Source organism: Musca autumnalis, unplaced genomic scaffold (genome assembly GCF_047663935.1).
Source record: "Musca autumnalis isolate F117 unplaced genomic scaffold, ASM4766393v1 scaffold_2, whole genome shotgun sequence".
Lineage (NCBI taxonomy): Eukaryota > Metazoa > Arthropoda > Insecta > Diptera > Muscidae > Musca > Musca autumnalis.
This window is the reverse complement of record NW_027411755.1, coordinates 139,829,218-139,853,529: the sequence shown is the minus strand read 5'-3', so window position 1 is coordinate 139,853,529 and position 24,312 is coordinate 139,829,218.

Sequence of the window (24,312 nt, the reverse complement as noted above, 5' to 3'; positions counted from 1 at the left end):
GAAAATGTAGCTACAACGTCAAAATACCGTAAAAGGGGGTACCGTTATGTGGGGGCTATACCAAAACGTGGACCTATGTCCACAACTTTTGTTATATAAGTTTGTTGACACTTAAGAACCCTAAATGTCAAATTATAGCTACATCGGTCTGAAAATGTAGCTAAAAACGTCAAAATACCGTAAATCGGGGGCTATTGTTATATGGAGGCTATACCAAAACGTGGACCTATGTCCACAAATTTTGTTATATAAGTTTATTGACACTTAAGAACCCTAAATGTCAAATAATAGCTAAATCGGTCTGAAAATGTAGCTACAAACGTAAAATACCGCAAATCGAGGGGTACCGTTATATGGGGGCTATACCAAAACGTGAATCCACAACCTTTGTTATATAAGTTTATTGACATTTAAGAACCCTATATGTCAAAATATAGCTAAGTCGGTCTGAAAATGTGGCTAAAAACGTCAAAATACCGCAAATCGGGGGGTACCGTTATATGGGGGCTATACCAAAACGTGGACCTATGTCCACAACTTCTAATATATAAGTTTATTAACACTTAAGAACCCTTAATGTCAAATTATAGCTACATCGGTCTGATAATGTAGCTAAAAACGTCAAAATACCGTATATCGGGGGGTACCGTTATATGGGGGCTATACCAAAACGTGGACCTATGTCAACAACTTTTGTTATATAAGTTTAGTGATACTTAAGAACCCTAAATGTCAAATTATAGCTAAATCGGTCTAAAAATGTAGCTAAAAACGTCAAAATACCGCAAATCGGGGGTACCGTTGTATGGGGGCTATACCAAAACGCGGACCTATGTCCACAAGTTTTGTTATATATGTTTATTGACACTTAAGAACCCTAAATGTCAAATTATAGCCAAATCGGTCTGAAAATGTATCTAAAAACGTCAAAATACCGTAAATCGGGGGTACCGTTATATGGGGGCTATACCAAAACGTGGACCGATATAGCCCATCATCGAACTTGACCTGCCTGCAAACAAAAGACACATTTTCCCAAAATTTCAGCGTCTTATCTCCATTTTTGTGGATGCTAGAGTGATTACCACAGACGGACGGACGGACGGACGGGCGGGCGTGCTCAGATCGACTTAGAATTTTACCCTGATCAAGAATATATATACTTTATAGGGTCGCAAATGAGTATTTCAATGCGTTACATACGGAAAAACAAACTTAATATACCCTCCATACTACGGTGGAGGGTATAAAAATTACAACAAGTAAAAAAGCGTTAAGTTCGGCCGGGCCGAACTTTTCATACCCTCCACCATAAAATATTTTGAACTAAAATGGAATAATAAGTTTTCATTCCTGTTCCCAACTTTAAGTGGGTACGTTAAAATGTCAGATAATGTACATAAAATGCTTCATTCGGGAGGCACTTTTTTATAGTGCCTATATCTAATTATGTATGTTGACATTGTTGGTGGGCGAGAAATTAGGAGGTACCGTTATATAGGGGTTATAATAAAACATGGACCTATGTTGACAGCTTTTGATGGGAGCCTTTAATGTCAAATAACTCCTAATTCGGTTAAAAATTGTAGCTAGAATCCTCTAAATACCGAAAGTCGGTACATAACTTGGGAAACTTCAAATGTCATTAACAGCTAGTTCGGAGGTATGTGGGCTATACGGACTTAAATGAACAATTTTTGTTGCGGAAGTTTGTTGGCTTTTAAATTTCAAATTGCAGAAAGTTCGTCCAAAAAATAAAGCTAAGGTACGGAAAATCGGGAGGTTTGTTTTGGGGCTATACCAAAACATGGAACTACGTGGTTAAACATTTTAAGTAAAATCCTCAAAGTACCGAAAATCGGGAAGTATCGTTATATTGGGGCTATGTTGAAAATTGTTGATGCAGATGTGTGGTGACCACTACAACCTTCATATGTCAAATTACAGTTAGTTCGGTTAAAAAGTGTAGCTAAAATTGCCAATAACTGAAAATTGGGAGGTACCGTTATATGGGAGCTTTATGGAGAGGTGTTGTGACCACTAAGAACTTCAAATGTCAAACTACTGATAGTTCGGTTTAATATTGTAGCTAAAATCATCAAATTACTAAAAATCAAGAGGTACTTTTATATGGGAGCTTTATCAATACATCGACCTTTCTTGACAATTTTTGGTGGAGAGGTGTGGTGACCACTAAGAATTTCAAATGTCAAATGTTCAAATTACAGATAATTCGGTTAAAACTTGTAGGTAAAATTCTCAAAATACCGAAAATCCGTTATATGGGGATACCGAAATCCGTTATACCGAGGTACCGTTATATGGGGCTATACAGAAACATGGACCTACCTTCATAATTATTTCGAAAATAAGTTTTTTTTTTTGTCACTAAGAACCCTAAATATCAAATTATATCTAATTCGGTCTAGAAATGTGAATTTAAACGTCAAAATACCTGAAATCTGGCGGTAACGTTATATGGGAGCTATTCCAAAACATGGACCTATGTCCACTAGTTATATAAGTTTATTGGCATTTAAGTACCCTAAATGTCATTTTATAGCTAAATCAGTCTGTAAATGTAACTAAAAACGTAAAAATGCCATAAATCGGGGGTACCGTTACGTGGACCTTTGTCCACAACTTTTGTTATATAAGTTTATTTAAATGTCAAATTATAGCTTAATCGACCTGAAAATGTAGCTAAAAACGTCAAAATACCGTAAATCGGTGGTACCGTTATATTGGGGCTAACCAAAACGTGAACCGATATAGCCCATCATCGAACTTGACCTGCCTGCAAACAAAAGACGCATTTTCCTAAAATGTCAGACAATTTTGGTGGAGAGGTGTGGTGACCACTAAGAACTTAAAATGTCAAATGTTCAAATTACAGCTAATTCGGTTAAAACTTGTAGGTAAAAATCTCAAAATACTGAAAATCAGGAGGTACCGTTATATGGGGCTATACCACAACATGTACCTAGATTCATCATTTTTTCGAATATAAGTTTTTTGGTCACTAAGAACCCTAAATATGAAAATTATAGCTAATTCGGTCTAGAAATGCAATTTAAATCGTCAAAATACCTGAAATCGGGCGGTAACGTTATATGGGGGCTATTCCAAAACATTGATCTACGTCCACTAGTTTTGCCATATAAGTTTATTGACACTTAAGAACCCTAAATGTCAATTTATAGCTAAATCGGTCTGAAAATGTAGCTAAAAACGTCAAAATACCGTAAATCGGGGGTACAGTTATATGGGGGCTATACCAAAACGTGGACCTATGTCCACAACTTTTGTTATATAAGTTTATTGACACTCAAAACCCCTAAATGTCAAATTTCAGCTACATCGGTCTGAAAATGTAGCTAAAAAACGTCAAAATACCGTATATCGGGGGTACCGTTATATGAGGGCTATACCAAAACGTGGACCTATGTCCACAACTTTTGTTATATAAGTTTATTGACACCTAAGAACCCTAAATCTCAAATTATAGCTACATCGTAAATCGGGGGGTACCGTTATATGGGGAGTATACCAAAACGTGGACCTATGTCCACAACTTTTGTTACATAAGTTTATTGACACTTAAGAACCCTTAATGTCAAATTATAGCTAAATCGGTCCGAAAATGTAGCAAAAAACGGCAAAATACCGTAAATCGGGGGTACCGTTATATGGGGGCTATACCAAAACGTGGACCGATATAGCCCATCATCGAACTTGACCTGCCTGCAAACAAAAGACGCATTTTCCCAAAATTTCAGCGTTCTATCTCCATTTTTGTGGATGCTAGAGTGATTACCACAGACGGACGAATCAAGAATATATATACTTTATAGGGTCGCAAATGATTATTTCAATGCGTTACAAACGGAAAATCAAACTTAATATACCCTCCATACTATGGTGGAGGGTATAAAAAAATAAAAAAATTTTTAAAATTGTTCCTTGGGTATTCATAAAACACATATACTTAAAAAAATGTCGATTTGTGTAAAAAACTGTAACTAATATGGAGAACGGTATGGGAAAACAAGTAGAAGAGGGCTATAGTCGGACAGGGCCGACCATGTGATACCCTACACCACTTCCCCTGGGCCCTAGTTTTCCGCGGAATTTATTTATATGATTGCAATGTCTCCCTTGTTCCTTGTTTTTGGAATATATGTATGTATGATTGCGACACGTTATATATTATTTTCATTATTTCGTAATGGACAGATAAAAATTTAAAATTTGTATTAAGAAAGTAAAGATAACAAACGTATTTAGAAATTGCTTTTGGTGACTGTATCCGATTCGATCAATGAAAGAGATCAATATTTCGAGGTATTCCCTTACTTATAATCAAAGGTAGCATAACAACTTCAAAACCCCGTACAGCATCGTATATTGCATCAATTAAAAAAACTTGGAATTCTTCTATAATGATTTTAATAAATTTCTATCATGGTTTCAAAGTTTTTTAGCATGGAAGGTAAACGTAGTTCTTTATAAACAAACCAAAACTATAAAGGAAAACGCATTTATATATGTATGTATATGTCATGGTGCGCCTGAACCAACTTTAACTGGAAGGTTCTTACTTCTGGGAAATTTTTGCGGATTCTGAATCAACAAAGTTTATAGATTAGAAAAATCAGAAACACCAATAAAATCGAGGAATTTTGAAATAAATCGCGGTCAAAGGTCGAATTTTTAGGTTTATTTAGGTTTTCAGGATTTTGCTTTGAAACCGCAAGTTCTATCGAAATGTGACTAAAGAAAATATGAACTTCTACCGCGATTTATTTAAAAATCCCTCAAGCGATTTTTTCTTGATTTGGATTTTTCTCATCTATGAAAAATTTTCCATTTGTAAGGGGGTTTCATTTAAAGTTAGTTAGGTAATACAGTCAGTGCATTGTTCCAATTTGAAGTTCTATATCTTAAAAATGGTAAAACCAAATTTAACGTTTGCTCTAATCCCATTTCAATAATACCTGCGGTTTCGAAGCAAAATCGTCAAAACTTAAAAACCTTTAAAATGTGAGCTTTGATCCCGATTAATTTAAAAAGCGCTCCTGTTTTGGTTTCCTTACATTCAATATGTTAACTATCGACTCCCTTACAGAAATTAACAATCGATTCCTGAACCACTGTGCGTCGTGTCTGAGTTCTAAAGAAAATGTAAATTCCAAAAACATTTTGTGAGTTTTGTTCCTGGTAGTTATCTCCGGGCGGCACTCTCCTATGCAGGTTTGGATATAAATCATTTTTGAACTTAAACGTTATATTATTGTTCATGCCGTTCATTATAGAGGTTTAAAATATTCGGCCGAACTTTATTTTGTTAATAAATGAAGAGATGCAGTCGAACATAGAAAAAACTATTTTGGGTCAATATAGTAAGCGCATTGCAATTTAATGTTTACGTTAAATCGTATAGAACCATTTTATTAATGTTGCACATCATCCGCACACATCAGTGCCAACAGTTTGAGTTTCACTTGTAAAAATTTCTTCAACGCATCCTAATCTCAGAAAATGTTTACAAAATCGTAGTATTAACTCACAATCCAATCCAGTTCCGAAAGCAAAACAATATTTTTCTGCCAGAGAGTGAATTATGTTTCTGTTTTCAATTCCAAAATGTCTGAATTCTTCTCTCAATCCAACCATGTGGTGGATTCTATTCAATGTTATTGTTTTGTTATTCGTTCCGCAGGAAAAAAAAGTTTGTTGTGTTTCATTCTATAACGTTTCACTATTCAAAAAACACATTTGTTAGTAAACAAGACATTACCCAGCAAAAAAAGGCATTACTAAGTAATGACTTTATTCAGTAAAATTTCCCAGTAGTAACTACTTACAAATATACCGTAAAAGTCATTATTTTTACATGGGGATGTCATAGGGCGGAAGTACTTCCTTAAATATGTTTTTTAAGTACATACTTAACCACATACCGGCAGTCGAAAAGTAGGTAAAAAGCAACGTTCTATTTTTAGAAAAAATGAGGTGAAATTATATTCAAATCCAACACTACACATTTTTTGTTTTTTTTTTTTCTTTTTCATTCGATACCTACTAGTTTTGAACACACGAACTTCTGATTTGTAGCCAAACACACTACACACTAGGCCACTCGCACAAACAACAAGGGTTGGTTTAACTCATCCATGTACATCAACCTGTTTTTGTAATTTTGTAAACAAAAAACCCCCATGCCGACGCTGAGCTTTGAACACACAACTCTAGAATTTGTAGTCGGACACACTAGCTCTGTGCCACCATACTCATTACTTAGTAAGTAAGTAGCAAGTAAGGAAGTAACTAGTTATGTGTAAACTGTTATATATGTACTGTCTGATAATGCGGAGGGTAATGAGTACTCATTACCTGGTAATGCAGAAAGTAATGACATGTGCCTACCAAATTTTTGCTGGGTAGGGATATTACGTACGGATATGTTGCGTTTATGACATGTTTAAATACTTATTTTAGTAAATTGTTGAGATACTCCTCATGTATGTTGAGATACAAATGAATGTTGAGATACAAATATATCTGCCAGATAATCATGTTTATATGCAAACCATTGACCAAAAACATTTACTCGATTGATTTAATTAACAATGTTGAGATACATTTTGTTTAACAAGATACTTCCTCTGTACATGTTGCTTTTTACTTACTTAATGTTGCTGAAACATTTTTTCAGCAACTTTTCCATTATACAACTGTCAAAATTTGAAACTTTAGTATAGCTATAAGCACTAGCGACTACGGCGATCGGCTATGAATAAAATAAAAATCTCTAGTTTCGTTATTTAATTTCTGTTTATAAACAAAGTTCTAGGCCATTTAGATATGAGTTCATTAGGACATTATCAGGATTTAATTGCTAAACAATAAATCCTCGTATTGCGCTCTGCAGGCCAAACAATAAAAACATAATTTAAAAGAAGGAAATATAAAATCTATATACATAAAAATCTAATGTCGTTCGTTGGTAATGGCATCAGTTGAGAACGGCTGGACCGATTTGGATAATTCTTTATGTGAAATGTTCGCCATAACCCGACTTAGGTTTTTATGAAAAAAAATTGACCACGTCCACTTTTAAGCCCACTTTTGAAATGTTCGCCATAACCCGACTTAGGTTTTTATGTAAAAAAAACTGACCACGTCCACTTTGAAGCCCACTTTTTTCAATTTTCAATTTTTATCCTTTCTACAAAAACCACTGAACCGATTTTTCTGAAATTGTCAGTGAATGTTCGGGGATGGCTCCCGGTTAAAATGGGCTACAAATTTTGTTGAACTTCGGAGGGGGCGGGGTAATTCCCCTATGCCTATTTAAAAAAAAAAATAATCTATATTTACAATAATTACGAATGTGATTTGAAAATTAATTTGCGAGATAATTGTGGTTGTGTCCCCAAACTTACGTACTTATTTGGGATCCAAAAACTCGACAACGCCCATTATTTAAAATATGTTGCATCTAAAACTATGGAACCGATTTTACTGAAAATTTTTAGGGATGTACAGAGATGGGTCTCTGTGAAAATATGCTGCATAGATTGTTTGATATTAAAAAAACGCTACATTTTCAATAATAACGAATGTTTCGGTTTGAAAATTTAGGAATTAATCTAAAATCTAGGTATTTCTTTTGGGCCTAAACCCCGAACCACGTCTACTTTTTGAAATATGTTATATCTTCAAAATCCTGAACCGATTTTCATGAAATTTGCAGCAAATGCTCAAGGTCTGCCGTGGCAATGTGTACTTTATGAATTTCAGAGGAGGTGGGTACCTTCCCACGCATTTCTTTCAAACGCTATATGTATATGCCAAACTTATGATTATATCGGTTTCAGCATTAATTTTGGTCATTGATGTCAACGCCTGCACGTTATCGTAACAACAGAGAATAACGAATTCAAATGAGAGCTATGTCAGCCGTTGTTTAACAAAGGAACATTACTGTCCCATCTATTATCTCTCATTTATTTTGGACATCAATGATTTTGGCAGACAAAGGGGTTGTGTCTTCGACCTTAGGTACATATTTGGAGCCAAAATACCGGACAACACTCACTTTTTTAAATATGTTATGTCTTGAATGCTGTTGACCACGCCCACTCTTTTCAATAATTTTTTTTTAAACTCATGAACATAATTTCATGAAATTTTCAGAAAATGTTCAGGAATGACCCGCTAAACATATGATTGCATCGGCTTGCAAATTAATTTTCGAGACAACGGTGGTTGCACCCCCGATCAAATGTTCTTTCTTGGTGCCCCAAAGCCCGACCACGGCCAGTTTTTAAGTATGTTATATCTCGAAAACTAGAGAAAAACGATTTTCACGAAATTTTTGCGGAATGTACCGTGGTACATGTAGGCATGAATTTCGAAGGTGGCACTGTATATCCATTATTAAGAAAAACGACATATTTACAAATTTTCTTAAATGGTGAAGTTCAACGGTCCATCACCATGAAAAACTAAAAACATATACGTCTCAAAAAGCGGGAGAATTTGACTTATCCATTTGTTATACCCTACACCACCCATAGTTCCTTTTAGGGATATGCATAGAATCACTTTCTGAGTCGATTTACGCATGTCCGTCTGTCTGTCAATGTATTTTTGTAAACAAAGTACAGGTCGCATTTATTGTCCGATTCGCATGAAAATTGGGGAAGGTAGTTTTTTTGGTCAAAGGGCGAACGCTATTTATTTTGGTAATCAACATTTGGATTTAGCTCCCATATATATTTTACATATTCACAGTGGTGTAGGGTATTATATAGTCGGCCCTGCCCGACTTTGATCCCTTCCTTACTGGTTTAACTCTTATTATTAGATCGCTTTAGGACGATAATAAATCCTAGACAGCACCAAGGGGAGAAAAAAAATCCGACAAAGTCCGTAAGAGAAAAGAAAGGTTGCATACATAATCCGTTGATAAATTTAAAATCCTCAATGAATAAATCGGTCTAAAAATAAATGTGAAAAATTATATCAAAATCTGTTCTGATTTGGATTTAGCTCCCATATATATTTTACATAGGGTATTATATAGTCGGCCCCGCCCGACTTTTATCCTTTCCTTACTGGTTTAACTTTTATTATTAGATCGCTTTAGGACGATAATAAATCCTAGACAGCAGCAAAGGGCGAAAAAATCCGACAAAGTCCGCAAGAGAAAAGAAAGGTTGCATACAAAATCTGTTGATAAATTTAAAATCCTCAATGAGTAAATCCGTTTTTGGATATAGCGAATCAACAAAGTGTGCCGCCAGTTGCATCACACAATGCAAAAATCGCGCAATTTGCATACAATTTTGATGCGCATCCGGTTTCAGTAGCACCCATCAAAAATACGTCTCTATACACATATTTCAAACAGATTCTTCAAGAACCGCAGATGTGCCTCCACATTCTATGTTTGGTAAAAAAACCCATATTACTCGCGAATCCCTGCAATTTATGACACACGTTTTCGCAAATATTACAATCGCGTATAAAGGATTCCATTTACGTAAAAAATTTTAAAGAAAATCGCGGTTTAGTACGCGGCTTTGTCAAAATAAATTTTTGCTGATTTTCCTATTTTCAAGGTATCTATATCCGGTTTTAGTGGACAGATTCGATCGCGGATGGGCACATTAGATCCGTCGCGTAAAAAAACTAAATTCACGCGGGGTATAAAAGGAAATTGAATGGCACTAGTAAATTTTAAACGCAAAAAAATAGGGTTTTTAAAAAAAATTCACGCATCAAGTATTGGATTTTAGGCTCCAATTACTATGATGCTGTAAGGAGCACACTCATGAGATATCCATTAAACGACGTAAAATCACGAGTTTATCCTATTATGAGTTTTGAATAATATCTTGTTGCGCTTCCGAATTATAAAAAATCACAAAACCCCGAAATTCCGGCTTTAAAATGTAAGCATCACTAGTATCATATTGCCCATGAAGAATTCTTTGAGTCTTTCTTTGGTCATATTTCTATAAAATGTAAGGTTAAGCCAGAAATCGGAAGGGATCATAAAAAAACTTGTTGGCTTCGACCCATTTTTACCTATTTTTCTACATTGATGCCAACACAGCTTCCACGTAAATTAATTTTTATGTTCGACCTTATGGGATTCCTTCATTTTAAAGAATTTCATGCATACTATATACACTGCCGCTCACTTGAATAGAACCCCCCCTGCAAAATTTTTTTCAACCTCCATTTTTTTCCGAATTATACAAGATATGAAGTTTCTAAGTTTTATTATATTTTGCTTCATGTGTTTGGAGTAAACTTAGTCATTCATTTGTATTCAAATCCAATTTGTGTAAGAATTATGCAAGGAAAACAAAATAAAGTCAAAAATTGAAGAAAAAAATTTGGCTCATTTGAATAGAACCCCCCTTTAAAACTTGGGAATGCAGAAAGATTGTATTAGAATATCGATGCATATTCACTCTGTATTGAAAACAAAGTACTTTCAGTAATATTCAGTAAAAGTATATCCCTCCTGATTAAGGATACACCCGTATATCCTGCTTTGGCAAGGATTCTTTAAATAATCAGGTGTAATGCCCAACAAAGCTTGATTTTTTCATTCATCAAGTTTATTTTTGAAAGCAAGCTGTCTCCTTTAGTCGTATATTTTACACATAAGTCATTTCCATACATTTTAGAGAAAATTTACCACTGTAGAATATGACGGCCCCACAAGGATATCCGCATTTCTTTTAAAAAATTTAAGTTTTGATGGCTCGAAGTGTACGAAAGTTTATAAAATCAAATGAGCCAAATTTTTACTTCAATTTTTGACTTTATTTTGTTTTCCTTGCATAATTCTTATACAAATTAGATTTGAATGCCAATGAATGACTACGTTTACTTCAAAAACAGGAAGCAAAATATAATACAATTTAAAAAATTCATATCTTGTATAATTCAGAAAAACTTGAGGTTGAAAAAAATTTTGCAGGGGGGTTCTATTCAAGTGAGCGGCAGTGTAGAATTTGTTAACAGTTCGCGAATTCTGAATGGGTGAAACTCGGATTCATCGATTGTAAAATATTTTTAGTTTTCGCCATATACTAGAGTGGTTTTACAAATCGATGTCTGATTCTAAAGTGTTTTGTTTTGTTAGATTTTAATTAAGATTGACAAAATTTGAGCACTATCAGAATATGTTAACACGTGCCACTGGGGCCTCAAAGTTTCCATGGACCCTTTATATAGCTAAAATTAAAATCTGACCCGATTTTCTAAATTTTTTGTAGGATTACTTGTGGCCTTTAGAGCAATTTCGTAAAAATTCACCTTTGGACCTATACAAATTTCTATGGAAACTTTGAGGCCCCAGTGGCACATGTTAACATCTAAAAACTAAACACATTAGGGGGTGCCGCCTAACAAAAAAAACCGACATCGATTTTTTCCCTTTGAGTTAAAACCAGTCTAATATATACTTTATAGGATCTCTGATGAATGATTGAAAATTGACAATTTCAGGAGAATCAGTTCTGTAGTTTTTGTAGAAAAGTTTAAAATTGTATATTCAATCACGCTATTTATGTCCCATTTTGATGAAATTTGACATGGGTGACGGAATTTGGTCGTCAAAAAGTTTGCCAAGTTATATTGAAATCGGTTCATACTTGAATATAGCTGCCATATATATTTTTGACCAATTTGATATTAGGAAAATGCGACGCAATTTGGTCTAGAAAAAAATTGCTCTAAATAATATTGAAATCATTATTGTTTTGCTTCTAAACAAGTTGGACCAAATCCCAAAAAAAAAAAAAACGGTAGCAGCAAAATTAGAGCCTACGAAGAGACGAAAAAAAGCACAACAGCGACTTGCATAGAAATTAAAGAAGGAAAACAATTTTTTTATTTCCGAACAATATCAGTTATAGGAAAAACACTTTCCTTTTATTAATGTCTAATGGTGAAAAATCAAATGCGTCTGCGCGCCACTATAAACAAACCAACTATAGTTATGAAATTGCATTACAACAACAATAAAAATACGGCCAGTGACATCTTTAAAAGGTGTTGCCATATATAAAATAAATCCTTTGACACTGGTAACCCTGGTAACCTGGTTCCGCCGGCCGCTCATCCGAAATTAACGGCACTTCACGAAAGCGAACAGTTATGGGGTATGGTTTACATATTGGTATTTAATGACAATTATTTGGTTGTGTAGCCATTATTCAATCTGTACGTAGATTAGATTTACCGGTAACGACGGTAAAAATTAACTTTACGGCCTCAGCTACTAAAATAGTTTTTGGGCAAAAAATTTAAAATTCCTGGAACATAAACATTCCGTTTGCTCATATTGTAAATGTTCACATTATGAATCACAATGTGATCGAATAAACAATAAAATTTTATTTTCTCATCCGATTTTGTTGAAAATTTTATGATCATAGGACACAACAATAAACATTATTGCGAGTAATGAATTGGCCGAAAGAAGGAAGATTGAAGTAACTCTTAGATACGATTATAAAAAATAATTTCTCAATTATTAAAGCAATTTGGAAATATACGTATTTTTATAGATCATACAGATAAATTCGATTGGTTTTTGCATTTTCCTTCGCCTTTTTTCTATTCTGTGTGAGCTTCAAAAAACTACAATACGAATTACAACTATACTTTTATTGATCCCGAATCCAGATTGATTTATTCAAGACAATTTTGTTTTTTAAACTCTGCTCTGTATAGGCCCATTTAGAGTTCGGTAGACTTCTAATTTTAATTATCTTAAGGCAACAGTAGAAATGTTTCTCAACAAAATTTTAATAACTGGGCCACAGTCAACAAAATTGAACTTCCCCGAGAATAAAATTAGGAACTAAAAGGACAATCTACACTAAAATGGTCACCTGAAATATACCCTATGTACGTCCCTGGATCAATCCACTAATAAACTTCTTCCTAATAGCGAGAATCTTTGCTTGAAAGAACCTACAATTACACTATAATTACGTCTGAAACTATAGGAATAATTGGAGTAAAATGGTATTTAGGATTTTCCGTTTACTCATCCTGATGATCTTTTAAAGGACATTAAAATGTAATAGCAAATCATTTTTTCAAAAAAAATATTTTAAATACTTCATCGCACCATGCTGATGTCGGTGTCTCATTAAATAGGAGAGAATTGGCTTTATATATTATATATTAATTATATCATTCAAAGATAACAAAGACATCAAAAATGTCCTTGAGTAAGTAAATACTAAACATCCTTTGAAAACATCCTGCAATTTTGTTTTCAAAAAAAATGTTAATATCCTGTATGCAGTGCAACACTTCCGGAAATTTCAATATCGTAGCTTTGTAAGTTACACCATAATATGGAGGATATAATTAAATTTGTCATTCCGTTTGTAACACATCGAAATATTCATCAGTATATATATACTTATAGGATCTCCGATGAATATTTCGATGTGTTACAAACGGAATGACAAATTTAATTATATCCTCTATATTATAGTGGATATATATATATATATATATATATATATATATATATATATATATATATATATATATATATATATATATATATAAACAAGAATATTTTTTAAAAGTCATTATTTATTTAAAACCAGGTATAAGAAAACATATATGCAACCGTTTATTATACTAAGTTAAAGGATAATTCACAGGATATTTACTATTCTCTGATGTGTAGTTTATTCATCCCTGTTTTGTTGCGCACATCGAACATGAATTTTCACAAGTTGTTGTAAATTGAATTAATCATCAAAAATATAAAAATATAGAACACTAGCAAAATGCCCGCTACTTCGTATGCGGAAAACAGCGGCAAACATTTTAAATTTCAGTCCATGTTCTATTAGAACGGTATGGGTATTTTGAAAATTTTATCCACATTTTCCAACCGAATTTTGGAATTTGTGATATCAGAATGTAGAAAACCGATCGATTCTCCGGCCAGACAACATCAAATTTTCGACGGTGGCAAAATACCCCACAATAATGTTGGCGACATTTCCTGAGTATTTCAGCCATGTAAAACTTCTCTACAAGTGGTGTCGTAAGCAGCGTTGCCGACAGTTTTTGGTCGGAAATCGTCAAAAAAATCGTCAAATCGTCAACAAAATTTGGAAAATCGTCAAAAAATCGTCATCATGATCCAAAGCTAGGTTCGGTTACCGTTTAATGCGATTTGTTAGCCGATAGGTTTGTCAATGAGACTGACAACATAAAATGTACAACCCACAGTAATAAATATAACCCAATCTCACTTAAAGATTGTCCCTAGTTGGGCAGACCAAAAAAATCATTTTCTTGAATTGTTTTCAAAGAAACTACCAAATTTTGTTTAAAAAGTTCTTTCATCAAGAAAGAAAGAGCACATCTTATACTACTTTTGGTATTTTTGTTGTTGAAAAATATTGCAAAGTCTTGTGGTAAATGGCTATCAGCGAAACCCTTTTTTGTAAAAGCGTTTTGCGATGCCAACGATGACTCGAAAACGGATGGGTCGATCATCGTACATGTTTGTAAGTATTTTAACAACCTTTTAATCTTGCCTTAAGTCGAAAAAGAATTTTAAGCAAACTTTTTAAATAAAAATTAAATGTCAAAGTCATAATTTTTAACGAAAAAATTGAATGTTTTTTTTGTAAAAAAAATCGGGCAAAACTGTTTTAAAAACTGTCTCGCTTAAGGGTTAACCTTTTATTTATTAAATAAGCTCGCCAAACCATGTGGAGATCGGTCGATTCGGTTTCGAGCTATCGTTGGCATCGACTTCAAAAATAAGCCAATAAGCCAATATTTTTTTTTTTTTAAATTGACAAGTAGAGTTAACCCCTTAGGTACCGCTATAAAACAGCTTTCAGAAGATGATAGTTTTCCCCGTGGTTTTCTAGTTTGCAGTAATGCAGCAAGGTAAAGCTGGGTACACATTGCCAATTTTGAATGACAGATTAGCTCAAACATCGCTTGCTTGACAGTGTGCACGTCCATGTTTGTCGGTACACGTACATTTGGTTGATGGGCAGTCGAAAACCGACAAAAACTCTCATTAAAGAGGACATGGGTAGGAAGTATTATATCTCGAAAAATTTTCAAGGAAGATTTTCATTCATTAACAATCCTACATGAAAATTTTCAGCTGATGTAAATCAAAGATGAGGCAAAAACTATGAAAATACCTCTATTCCAGATATGCGCCTAAATAAAGCCAATCCGTCTCGAAATTGTTTAAAAACCTTAAAATAGCTCATGAAACCGAGTTTGGAATATTGCTTTCCTTAAAGACTTTCATGAAATTCTGGTCAAAATATAGTTATCGTGTTTTATTTTATGCAATTCGGGATTACGTGAAAAATCGTCATTTTGGACCATAAAATCGTCAAATCGTCATTTTTCAAATTTAGGCCAAAAAATCGTCAAAATGACTATAAATCGTCAAATTCGGCAACACTGGTCGTAAGGCACGTTGTTCGGAGCTATTATGAATTGGGGTGCACTCTTTGATATGAGAGAAGTCTCCCTTGTCCCGTCTGGGATGTTTGTGGAACAATTATTACATTATTTATAAACCGAATTCGTGTTAATATAGAAACAATAGTACATTATTCATTGCAATTTTTAGAATCCAAAACCTTAGCTCATATGTTACAGTTTTACCTCTACTTGTTCACCCAATGCCATGTGTATTACATGTAGAAACCTTTCATGCATTTAAAGGTGGATTTTAGTAAACATTCTGATCCAATCTGAATAGTGATCCTCACAGCAAATTTCATTTATCGATTTACTCAATACCAGTGCTTCAATATTAAGTATTACTTAATACTTCTTGTACATTTATTATAATTTTAACAATAAACCTGACAAATAAATAATATACCAGAATTCCACTTCTATTCCTAAGCCCACTACCAAATTTATTGCAATTTTGTACTTTTCACACACTAATTATATAATCCCTGCTTCATTGATACACCAACGTCAAATTTAATACCATTCAGTACATTTCGTATTTCTCAATAAGTCAGCCAGCCCTCAGCCTAATTTTCAGAATTTGTATGCATTTCAAAATATCCTTATCTAAACACCAACACCATCCCTCATACAACAATTCGAAATTCCATCTTTATCCCTTCAAGCAACGTAAAACTGGTACCAAATTCAGTACCTATAATATGTATAAGTTAAAAAACTACTGCCTTTTATCCAAAACTAAATCCCAACCGCAATTTAGTATTTTTCGTATACATAATACCGAATTTCACAATTTCAGCTCTACTAATTTACACAATAAAAATTTCTTAGGTATAAACTGCTCAACTCGAAAGAGAATTAATTAAATATCACTATAAATAACCTTCGCCTTAATAAGGGAAAAATAAAAAAATACAACATTTGAACCAAATTCTGTGCCATTTTGTAATTTTCGTACACTTATTGTACGTATATCCACAACTACATCCATACCTCAACCCTACTCATCAAGAGCGTCTATAATACCAAATCTCCGAATTCCATCTCTATTCATAATACCATTAATACTTTTCGTATAAAAGTACGAATTTCAATAACTATCTCCAACAGTAATTCCAAATTTCAGGATTCTACCCTAGCCGTCCATCCAAAAATAAATTGTTCCAAACTTAGTACCATTTATTACTTTTCGTAACCATACGTACGAACTTCCAAAACTATCTCAGTCCTACACTCCAACAGTAGTCTAAATTTCAGGATTCCTGCTGTCTCCGTTCACCCAAATCCAAATTGAACCAAATTTAGTACCATTTAGTACTTTTCGTACCCATAAGTACGAATTTCCAAAACTTCCTTAACCCTACACTCCAACGACAACATTAACTTGAAATTTCTGGATTCCTGCTCTATCCGTTCACCCAAATCCAAGTTGTACCAAATTTAGTACCGTTTAGTACTTTCCGTACCCATAAGTACGAATTTCCAAGACAAACTCAATCCTGCAGTCCAACAGTAATATTAATTCCAAATTTCAGGATTCCAGCTCTATTCGTTTACCCAAATCTAAATCTCAGGATTCAAGCTCCATCTGTTCACCCAAATCCAAATTGTACCAAATTTAGTACATTTAGTACCTTCCGTACCCATAAGTATGAATTTCCGAAACTACCTCAGTTCTTCACTCCATCAGTAACCTTAATTCCAGATTTCAGGATTCCAACTCTATCCGTGCATCCAAATCCAAATTGAGTACCATTTAGTACTTTTCGTATCCCCTAAGTACGAATTTCCAAAACTTGCTCAATCCTACACCCCAACAGAAATCTTAATTCAAAATTTCAGGATTCCAGCTCTGTCCGTTCACCTAAATTTAAATTGTACCAAATTTAGTACCATTGTACCAAATGTAGTACTTTCCGTACCCATATGTACGAATTTCCAAGACAAACTCAATCCTACAGTCCAACAGTAATCTTACTTCCAAATTTCAGGATTCCAGCTCTATCCGTTCACCCAAATCTAAATTATACCAAAGTTAGTACCATTTAGTACTTCCCGTACCCATAAGTACGAATTTCCAAGACTAACTCAATCCTACAGTCCAACAGTAATCTTACCTCCAAATTTCAGGTTTATGTCTATGCAAATCCAAAATTTACCAAATTTAGTACCATTTAGAACTTTCCGTACCCATAAGTACGAATTCTTAAACCTACACTCCAAAAGTAATCTTAGTTCCAAATTTCAGCATTCCAGCTCTATCCGTTCACCCAAATCCAAATTGTACCAAATTTAGTACCGTTTAGTACTTCTCGTACCCATAAGTACGAATTTCCAAAACTACCTCAGTCCTTCACTCCTTCATTCCATCAGTAATCTTAATTCCAAATTTCAGTTTTCCACGCCTATCCAAATCCAAATTTTACCAAATTTACTACCATTAAGTACTTTTCGTACACGTAAGTATGAATTTCCAAAACTACCCCCATATTTCACGACTGTAATCTAAATTCCAAATTTCGGGTTTTCATCTCTATCCGTTCACCCAAATCCAAATTGTACCAAATTTAGTACCATTTATTACTTTTCGTAAACATAAGTACGAACTTCCAAAATCATTTCCTTATATCAACACCACTTCCCAACCTTGATTCCCATACTAAATTTGAAGATTGTAGCTATATCCGCTCAAAATATACAATTGGTACCAAATTTAGTAACTTTCAGTACTTTTCGTACACTTATAGGTGGAATTTCCAAAAACCATACCAAAGGGTTCTCTCTATAACTCTCCATCAGTGACCCTCGTTCCAAATTTCAAATTCTAGTACGAAATAAGTACGAACTTGCTGGGTTCCAGCTCTATTCATTCAACCAAATCCAAATTGTACCAAATTTAGTACCATTTAGTACTTTTCGTAAACGCAAGTACTAAAATTACCACATATATCAATAGTACACTTCAACAGTTATCTTAATTCGAAATTTAAAGTTTCCAGCTCTATCCTTTCACCCAAATCCAAGTTGTACAAAATTTAGTACCATTTAGTATTTGTCGTACACATAAGTACAAATTTCGAAAACTACCCACATATCGCAATCCTATATTCCGTCAGTAATCTTAATTCCAAATGTCAGGTTTCTAGCTCTATCCTTTCACCCAAATCCAAATTGTACTAAATTTAGTACCATTTAGAGCATTTCGTACACATGAGTACGAATTTCACAAACCATTTCCATTTATAAACACAACTTCCCAACCTTCATTTCCATACCAAATTCCAAGTTTCTAGCTTAATCCGTTCAAAATATACAATTGGTACTAAATTTAGTACTTTTCGTACACTTATAGGTCGAATTTCCCAAAACCCTTTGGTACATCTTTTTTACTCTCAATCGGTTACCCTCATTCCAAATTTCAGAATTCTAGCTCTTCCCGTTTGCCTAATACAAAGGGTACCATATTTAGTACCCTTATAGGTCGAATTTCCAAAAACCCAGCCTTATCTCACCCCTACTCACCGACAGCAACCCACAGTCAAAATTTCAGCTTTCTAGCTTCAGCGGTTTCGTCTGGGCGATGATATACATGTCACTCACTCACTCAGTCATCACTAAGCTCTTTTATATATATAGATTACTAGCAAAGTGCCCGCTACTTCGTATGCGGAAAGGATATAAAAAACAAATAAACAATAATATAATGGAAATGGCGAACACTGAAAATTTTATTGTACTTATACCAATTTTAATCAATATTTATTGTTTAATATTTTAGTACTGTTCGTACCGCTTTAGTTCGATTGAGTACCATTTAGTACTTTTCGTATCCCCTAAGTACGAATTTCCAAAACTTGCTCAATCCTACACCCCAACAGAAATCTTAATTCAAAATTTCAGGATTCCAGCTCTGTCCGTTCACCTAAATTTAAATTGTACCAAATTTAGTACCATTGTACCAAATGTAGTACTTTCCGTACCCATATGTACGAATTTCCAAGACAAACTCAATCCTACAGTCCAACAGTAATCTTACTTCCAAATTTCAGGATTCCAGCTCTATCCGTTCACCCAAATCTAAATTATACCAAAGTTAGTACCATTTAGTACTTCCCGTACCCATAAGTACGAATTTCCAAGACTAACTCAATCCTACAGTCCAACAGTAATCTTACCTCCAAATTTCAGGTTTATGTCTATGCAAATCCAAAATTTACCAAATTTAGTACCATTTAGAACTTTCCGTACCCATAAGTACGAATTCTTAAACCTACACTCCAAAAGTAATCTTAGTTCCAAATTTCAGCATTCCAGCTCTATCCGTTCACCCAAATCCAAATTGTACCAAATTTAGTACCGTTTAGTACTTCTCGTACCCATAAGTACGAATTTCCAAAACTACCTCAGTCCTTCACTCCTTCATTCCATCAGTAATCTTAATTCCAAATTTCAGTTTTCCACGCCTATCCAAATCCAAATTTTACCAAATTTACTACCATTAAGTACTTTTCGTACACGTAAGTATGAATTTCCAAAACTACCCCCATATTTCACGACTGTAATCTAAATTCCAAATTTCGGGTTTTCATCTCTATCCGTTCACCCAAATCCAAATTGTACCAAATTTAGTACCATTTATTACTTTTCGTAAACATAAGTACGAACTTCCAAAATCATTTCCTTATATCAACACCACTTCCCAACCTTGATTCCCATACTAAATTTGAAGATTGTAGCTATATCCGCTCAAAATATACAATTGGTACCAAATTTAGTAACTTTCAGTACTTTTCGTACACTTATAGGTGGAATTTCCAAAAACCATACCAAAGGGTTCTCTCTATAACTCTCCATCAGTGACCCTCGTTCCAAATTTCAAATTCTAGTACGAAATAAGTACGAACTTGCTGGGTTCCAGCTCTATTCATTCAACCAAATCCAAATTGTACCAAATTTAGTACCATTTAGTACTTTTCGTAAACGCAAGTACTAAAATTACCACATATATCAATAGTACACTTCAACAGTTATCTTAATTCGAAATTTAAAGTTTCCAGCTCTATCCTTTCACCCAAATCCAAGTTGTACAAAATTTAGTACCATTTAGTATTTGTCGTACACATAAGTACAAATTTCGAAAACTACCCACATATCGCAATCCTATATTCCGTCAGTAATCTTAATTCCAAATGTCAGGTTTCTAGCTCTATCCTTTCACCCAAATCCAAATTGTACTAAATTTAGTACCATTTAGAGCATTTCGTACACATGAGTACGAATTTCACAAACCATTTCCATTTATAAACACAACTTCCCAACCTTCATTTCCATACCAAATTCCAAGTTTCTAGCTTAATCCGTTCAAAATATACAATTGGTACTAAATTTAGTACTTTTCGTACACTTATAGGTCGAATTTCCCAAAACCCTTTGGTACATCTTTTTTACTCTCAATCGGTTACCCTCATTCCAAATTTCAGAATTCTAGCTCTTCCCGTTTGCCTAATACAAAGGGTACCATATTTAGTACCCTTATAGGTCGAATTTCCAAAAACCCAGCCTTATCTCACCCCTACTCACCGACAGCAACCCACAGTCAAAATTTCAGCTTTCTAGCTTCAGCGGTTTCGTCTGGGCGATGATATACATGTCACTCACTCACTCAGTCATCACTAAGCTCTTTTATATATATAGATTACTAGCAAAGTGCCCGCTACTTCGTATGCGGAAAGGATATAAAAAACAAATAAACAATAATATAATGGAAATGGCGAACACTGAAAATTTTATTGTACTTATACCAATTTTAATCAATATTTATTGTTTAATATTTTAGTACTGTTCGTACCGCTTTAGTTCGATTTTCAAAAAGATCAGCCATATCTCACCCTTACATGTTAACAGCGAGACCAACATTGCACACCAATACTCACACTAAATCCAAAAAAAAAAAAAAAAACAGATTCCAGAACTGTCCCTACACCCAACAACAAATTGAGTGCCATTAAGTACTCTTTGTACCCGTAAGAACGATTTTCCAAAACTACCTTAATCCTTCACTTCACCAGTAAACTTAATTTCAAAGAACAGGATTCCAGCGCTGTCAGTGCACTCAAATTCAAGTTGTACCATTTGGTGTATTTCGTACCCATAAGTACGAACTTCAAAAACTACCTGCATGTCTCAATCCTACACTCCATCCGTAGTCTTACCAAATTTCAGGATTCCAGCTCTATCCGTTCCCCCAAATACCCACTGTACCAAATTTAGTACCATTTAGTACTTTCCGTACCCATAAGTACGAATTTCCAAAACTACCTTAATCCTAGACTTCAACTATAATCTCAATTCCAAATTTCAGGATTCTAGATTCCAAATCCCAATTGTACCAAATTTATTACTTTTCGTTCCCATAATACGAATTTCCAAAACTACCACAATCCTACACTCCAACAGAAATCTCAATTCCACATTTCAGGATTCTAGGTCTATCCGTTGACCCAAATCCAAATTATACTAAATTTAGTGATTTTCGTATTCATAAGTACGAATTTCCAAAACTACCTCAATTCTGCACTTCAACATTAATCTCAATTATGAATTTAAGGTTTCCAGCTCTATTCGTTCACCCAAATCCAAACTGTACAAAATTTAGTATTTTTCTTACCCGTAAGTAAGAATTTGCAAAACTAACTCCATCTTACACCCCAACAGCAAGTTTAATTCTAAATTGCATTATTCCATCTCTGTTCGTTCACCCAAATCCAAATTTGGTACTTTTTGTACTAATTTTCAAAACTACTTTCATTTTACACTCCAAATGTAGCCTGCGAAGTACTAATTTCACCCTAAATTCAAATTGTACCAAATTTAGTACCACTTAGTACTTTTCGTAACCAATTTCAAAACAACTCCATTCTACAATCCAACAGTAGCCATTCTTATAATCCAGCAGCAAGTTTTATTCCCAATTTCAGAAATTCAGCTCTATCCGATGACCCAAATCTTAATTGTACCAAATTTATTACTTTTCGTAACCCATAAGTACGAATTTCCAAATTATCTCCATCCCATACTACAACATCAATCTTAATTCAAAATTTCAGGATTCCAGGTCTATCCGTTCAACCTAAATCCAAATTGTAAAAAATTTAGTACCATATAGTACTTGTCGTACCCATATGTACTAATTTTGAAAACTACTTCCATTCTACTCTCTAATAGTAGCCTTAATTCAAAATTTCAGGATTCCAGCTCTATCCGTTCGCCAAGTCATAATTGTACCAAATTTAGTATCATTTAGTACATTTCGTACCCATAAGCACGAATTTTCAAAACTACTTCCATTCTACTCTCCAACAGTAGCCTTAGTACAAAATTTCAGGATTCCAGCTCTATCCGTTCGCCCAAATCGTAAATGTACCAAATTTAGTACCATTTAGTACCATTCGTACCCATAAGTACGCATTTTTAAATTTACTTCTATCCTACCCTGCAACTGCAGCCTTAATTCTATCCGTTTCCTCAAATCGTAATTGTACCAAATTTTTTACTATTCGTACCCATAAGTACGAATTTTCAAATCTGCTTCCATACCATGCTCCAACTGCAGCCTTAATTCAAAAATTTCAGGATTCCAGCTCTATCCGTTCAACATAAATCCAAATTGTAAAAAATTTAGTATGTACCACTTAGTACTTGTTGTACCCATAAGTACGAATTTTCAAAACTGCTTCCATTTTACTCTCTAACGGCAGCCTAAATTCAAAATTTCAGGATTCCAGCTCTATCCGTTCAACCTAAATCCTAACTGTACCAAATTTGGCACCATTTAGTACTTTTCGTACCCATAAGTACGAATTTTTAAAACTACTTCTATTCTACTATCTAACATCAGCCTTAATTCAAATTTCGGGATTCCAGCTCTATCCGTTCGTCTAACTCATAATTGTACCAAATTTAGTACCTTTTAGTACTTTTCGTACCCATAAGTACGAATTTTCAAAACTACTTCCATTTTACTCTCCAACAGTAGCCTTAGTTCAAAATTTCAGGATTCCAGCTCTATCCGTTCGCCCAAATCATAATTGCACCAAATTTAGTACCATTTAGTACTTTTCGTACACATGTGTACACTTTCCCTAAACCACCTCCTTATGTCAACCGTACCTTTTAACCTTGAATCTCACACAAAATTTCAATCTTTTATTTTTATCCATTCACAAAATACGAATTGGTACCAAATTTAGTACACTTTAGTACTTTTCATACACTTATAGTTCGAATTTCCAAAAACTCTTTAGCACATCTTTCCTACACTCCATCAGTGACCTTCATTCCAAATTGCAATGTTCTAGCTCTAACGGTTCGCCAAATACAAACGGTACCATATTTAGTACCTTTTAGTACTTTTCGCACCCTTCCAGTTCGAATTTCCAAAAACCCAGCCTTATCTGACCCCTTCGGACCAAGAGTGATCCACACCCAAAATTTCAGGATTCTAGCTTCAGCCGTTTCGTCTGGGCGTTGATGAATCAATCAGTCAGTCAGTGAGTCAATCACTTTACTCTTTTATTAATATAGATTTATTATTTATGATTTATTATTTACTATTTATTATAATTTTCGGATTCCAGCGCTATCTCTCCATCCAAAGGCAATTTATACCAAATTTAGTATTTTCCGTACTTAAAAGTACGAATTTCAGAATTACCTCAATCCTACACTTCAAAAGTAGTTTTAATTGCAAATTTCAGTATTCCATCTCTATGCGTTCAA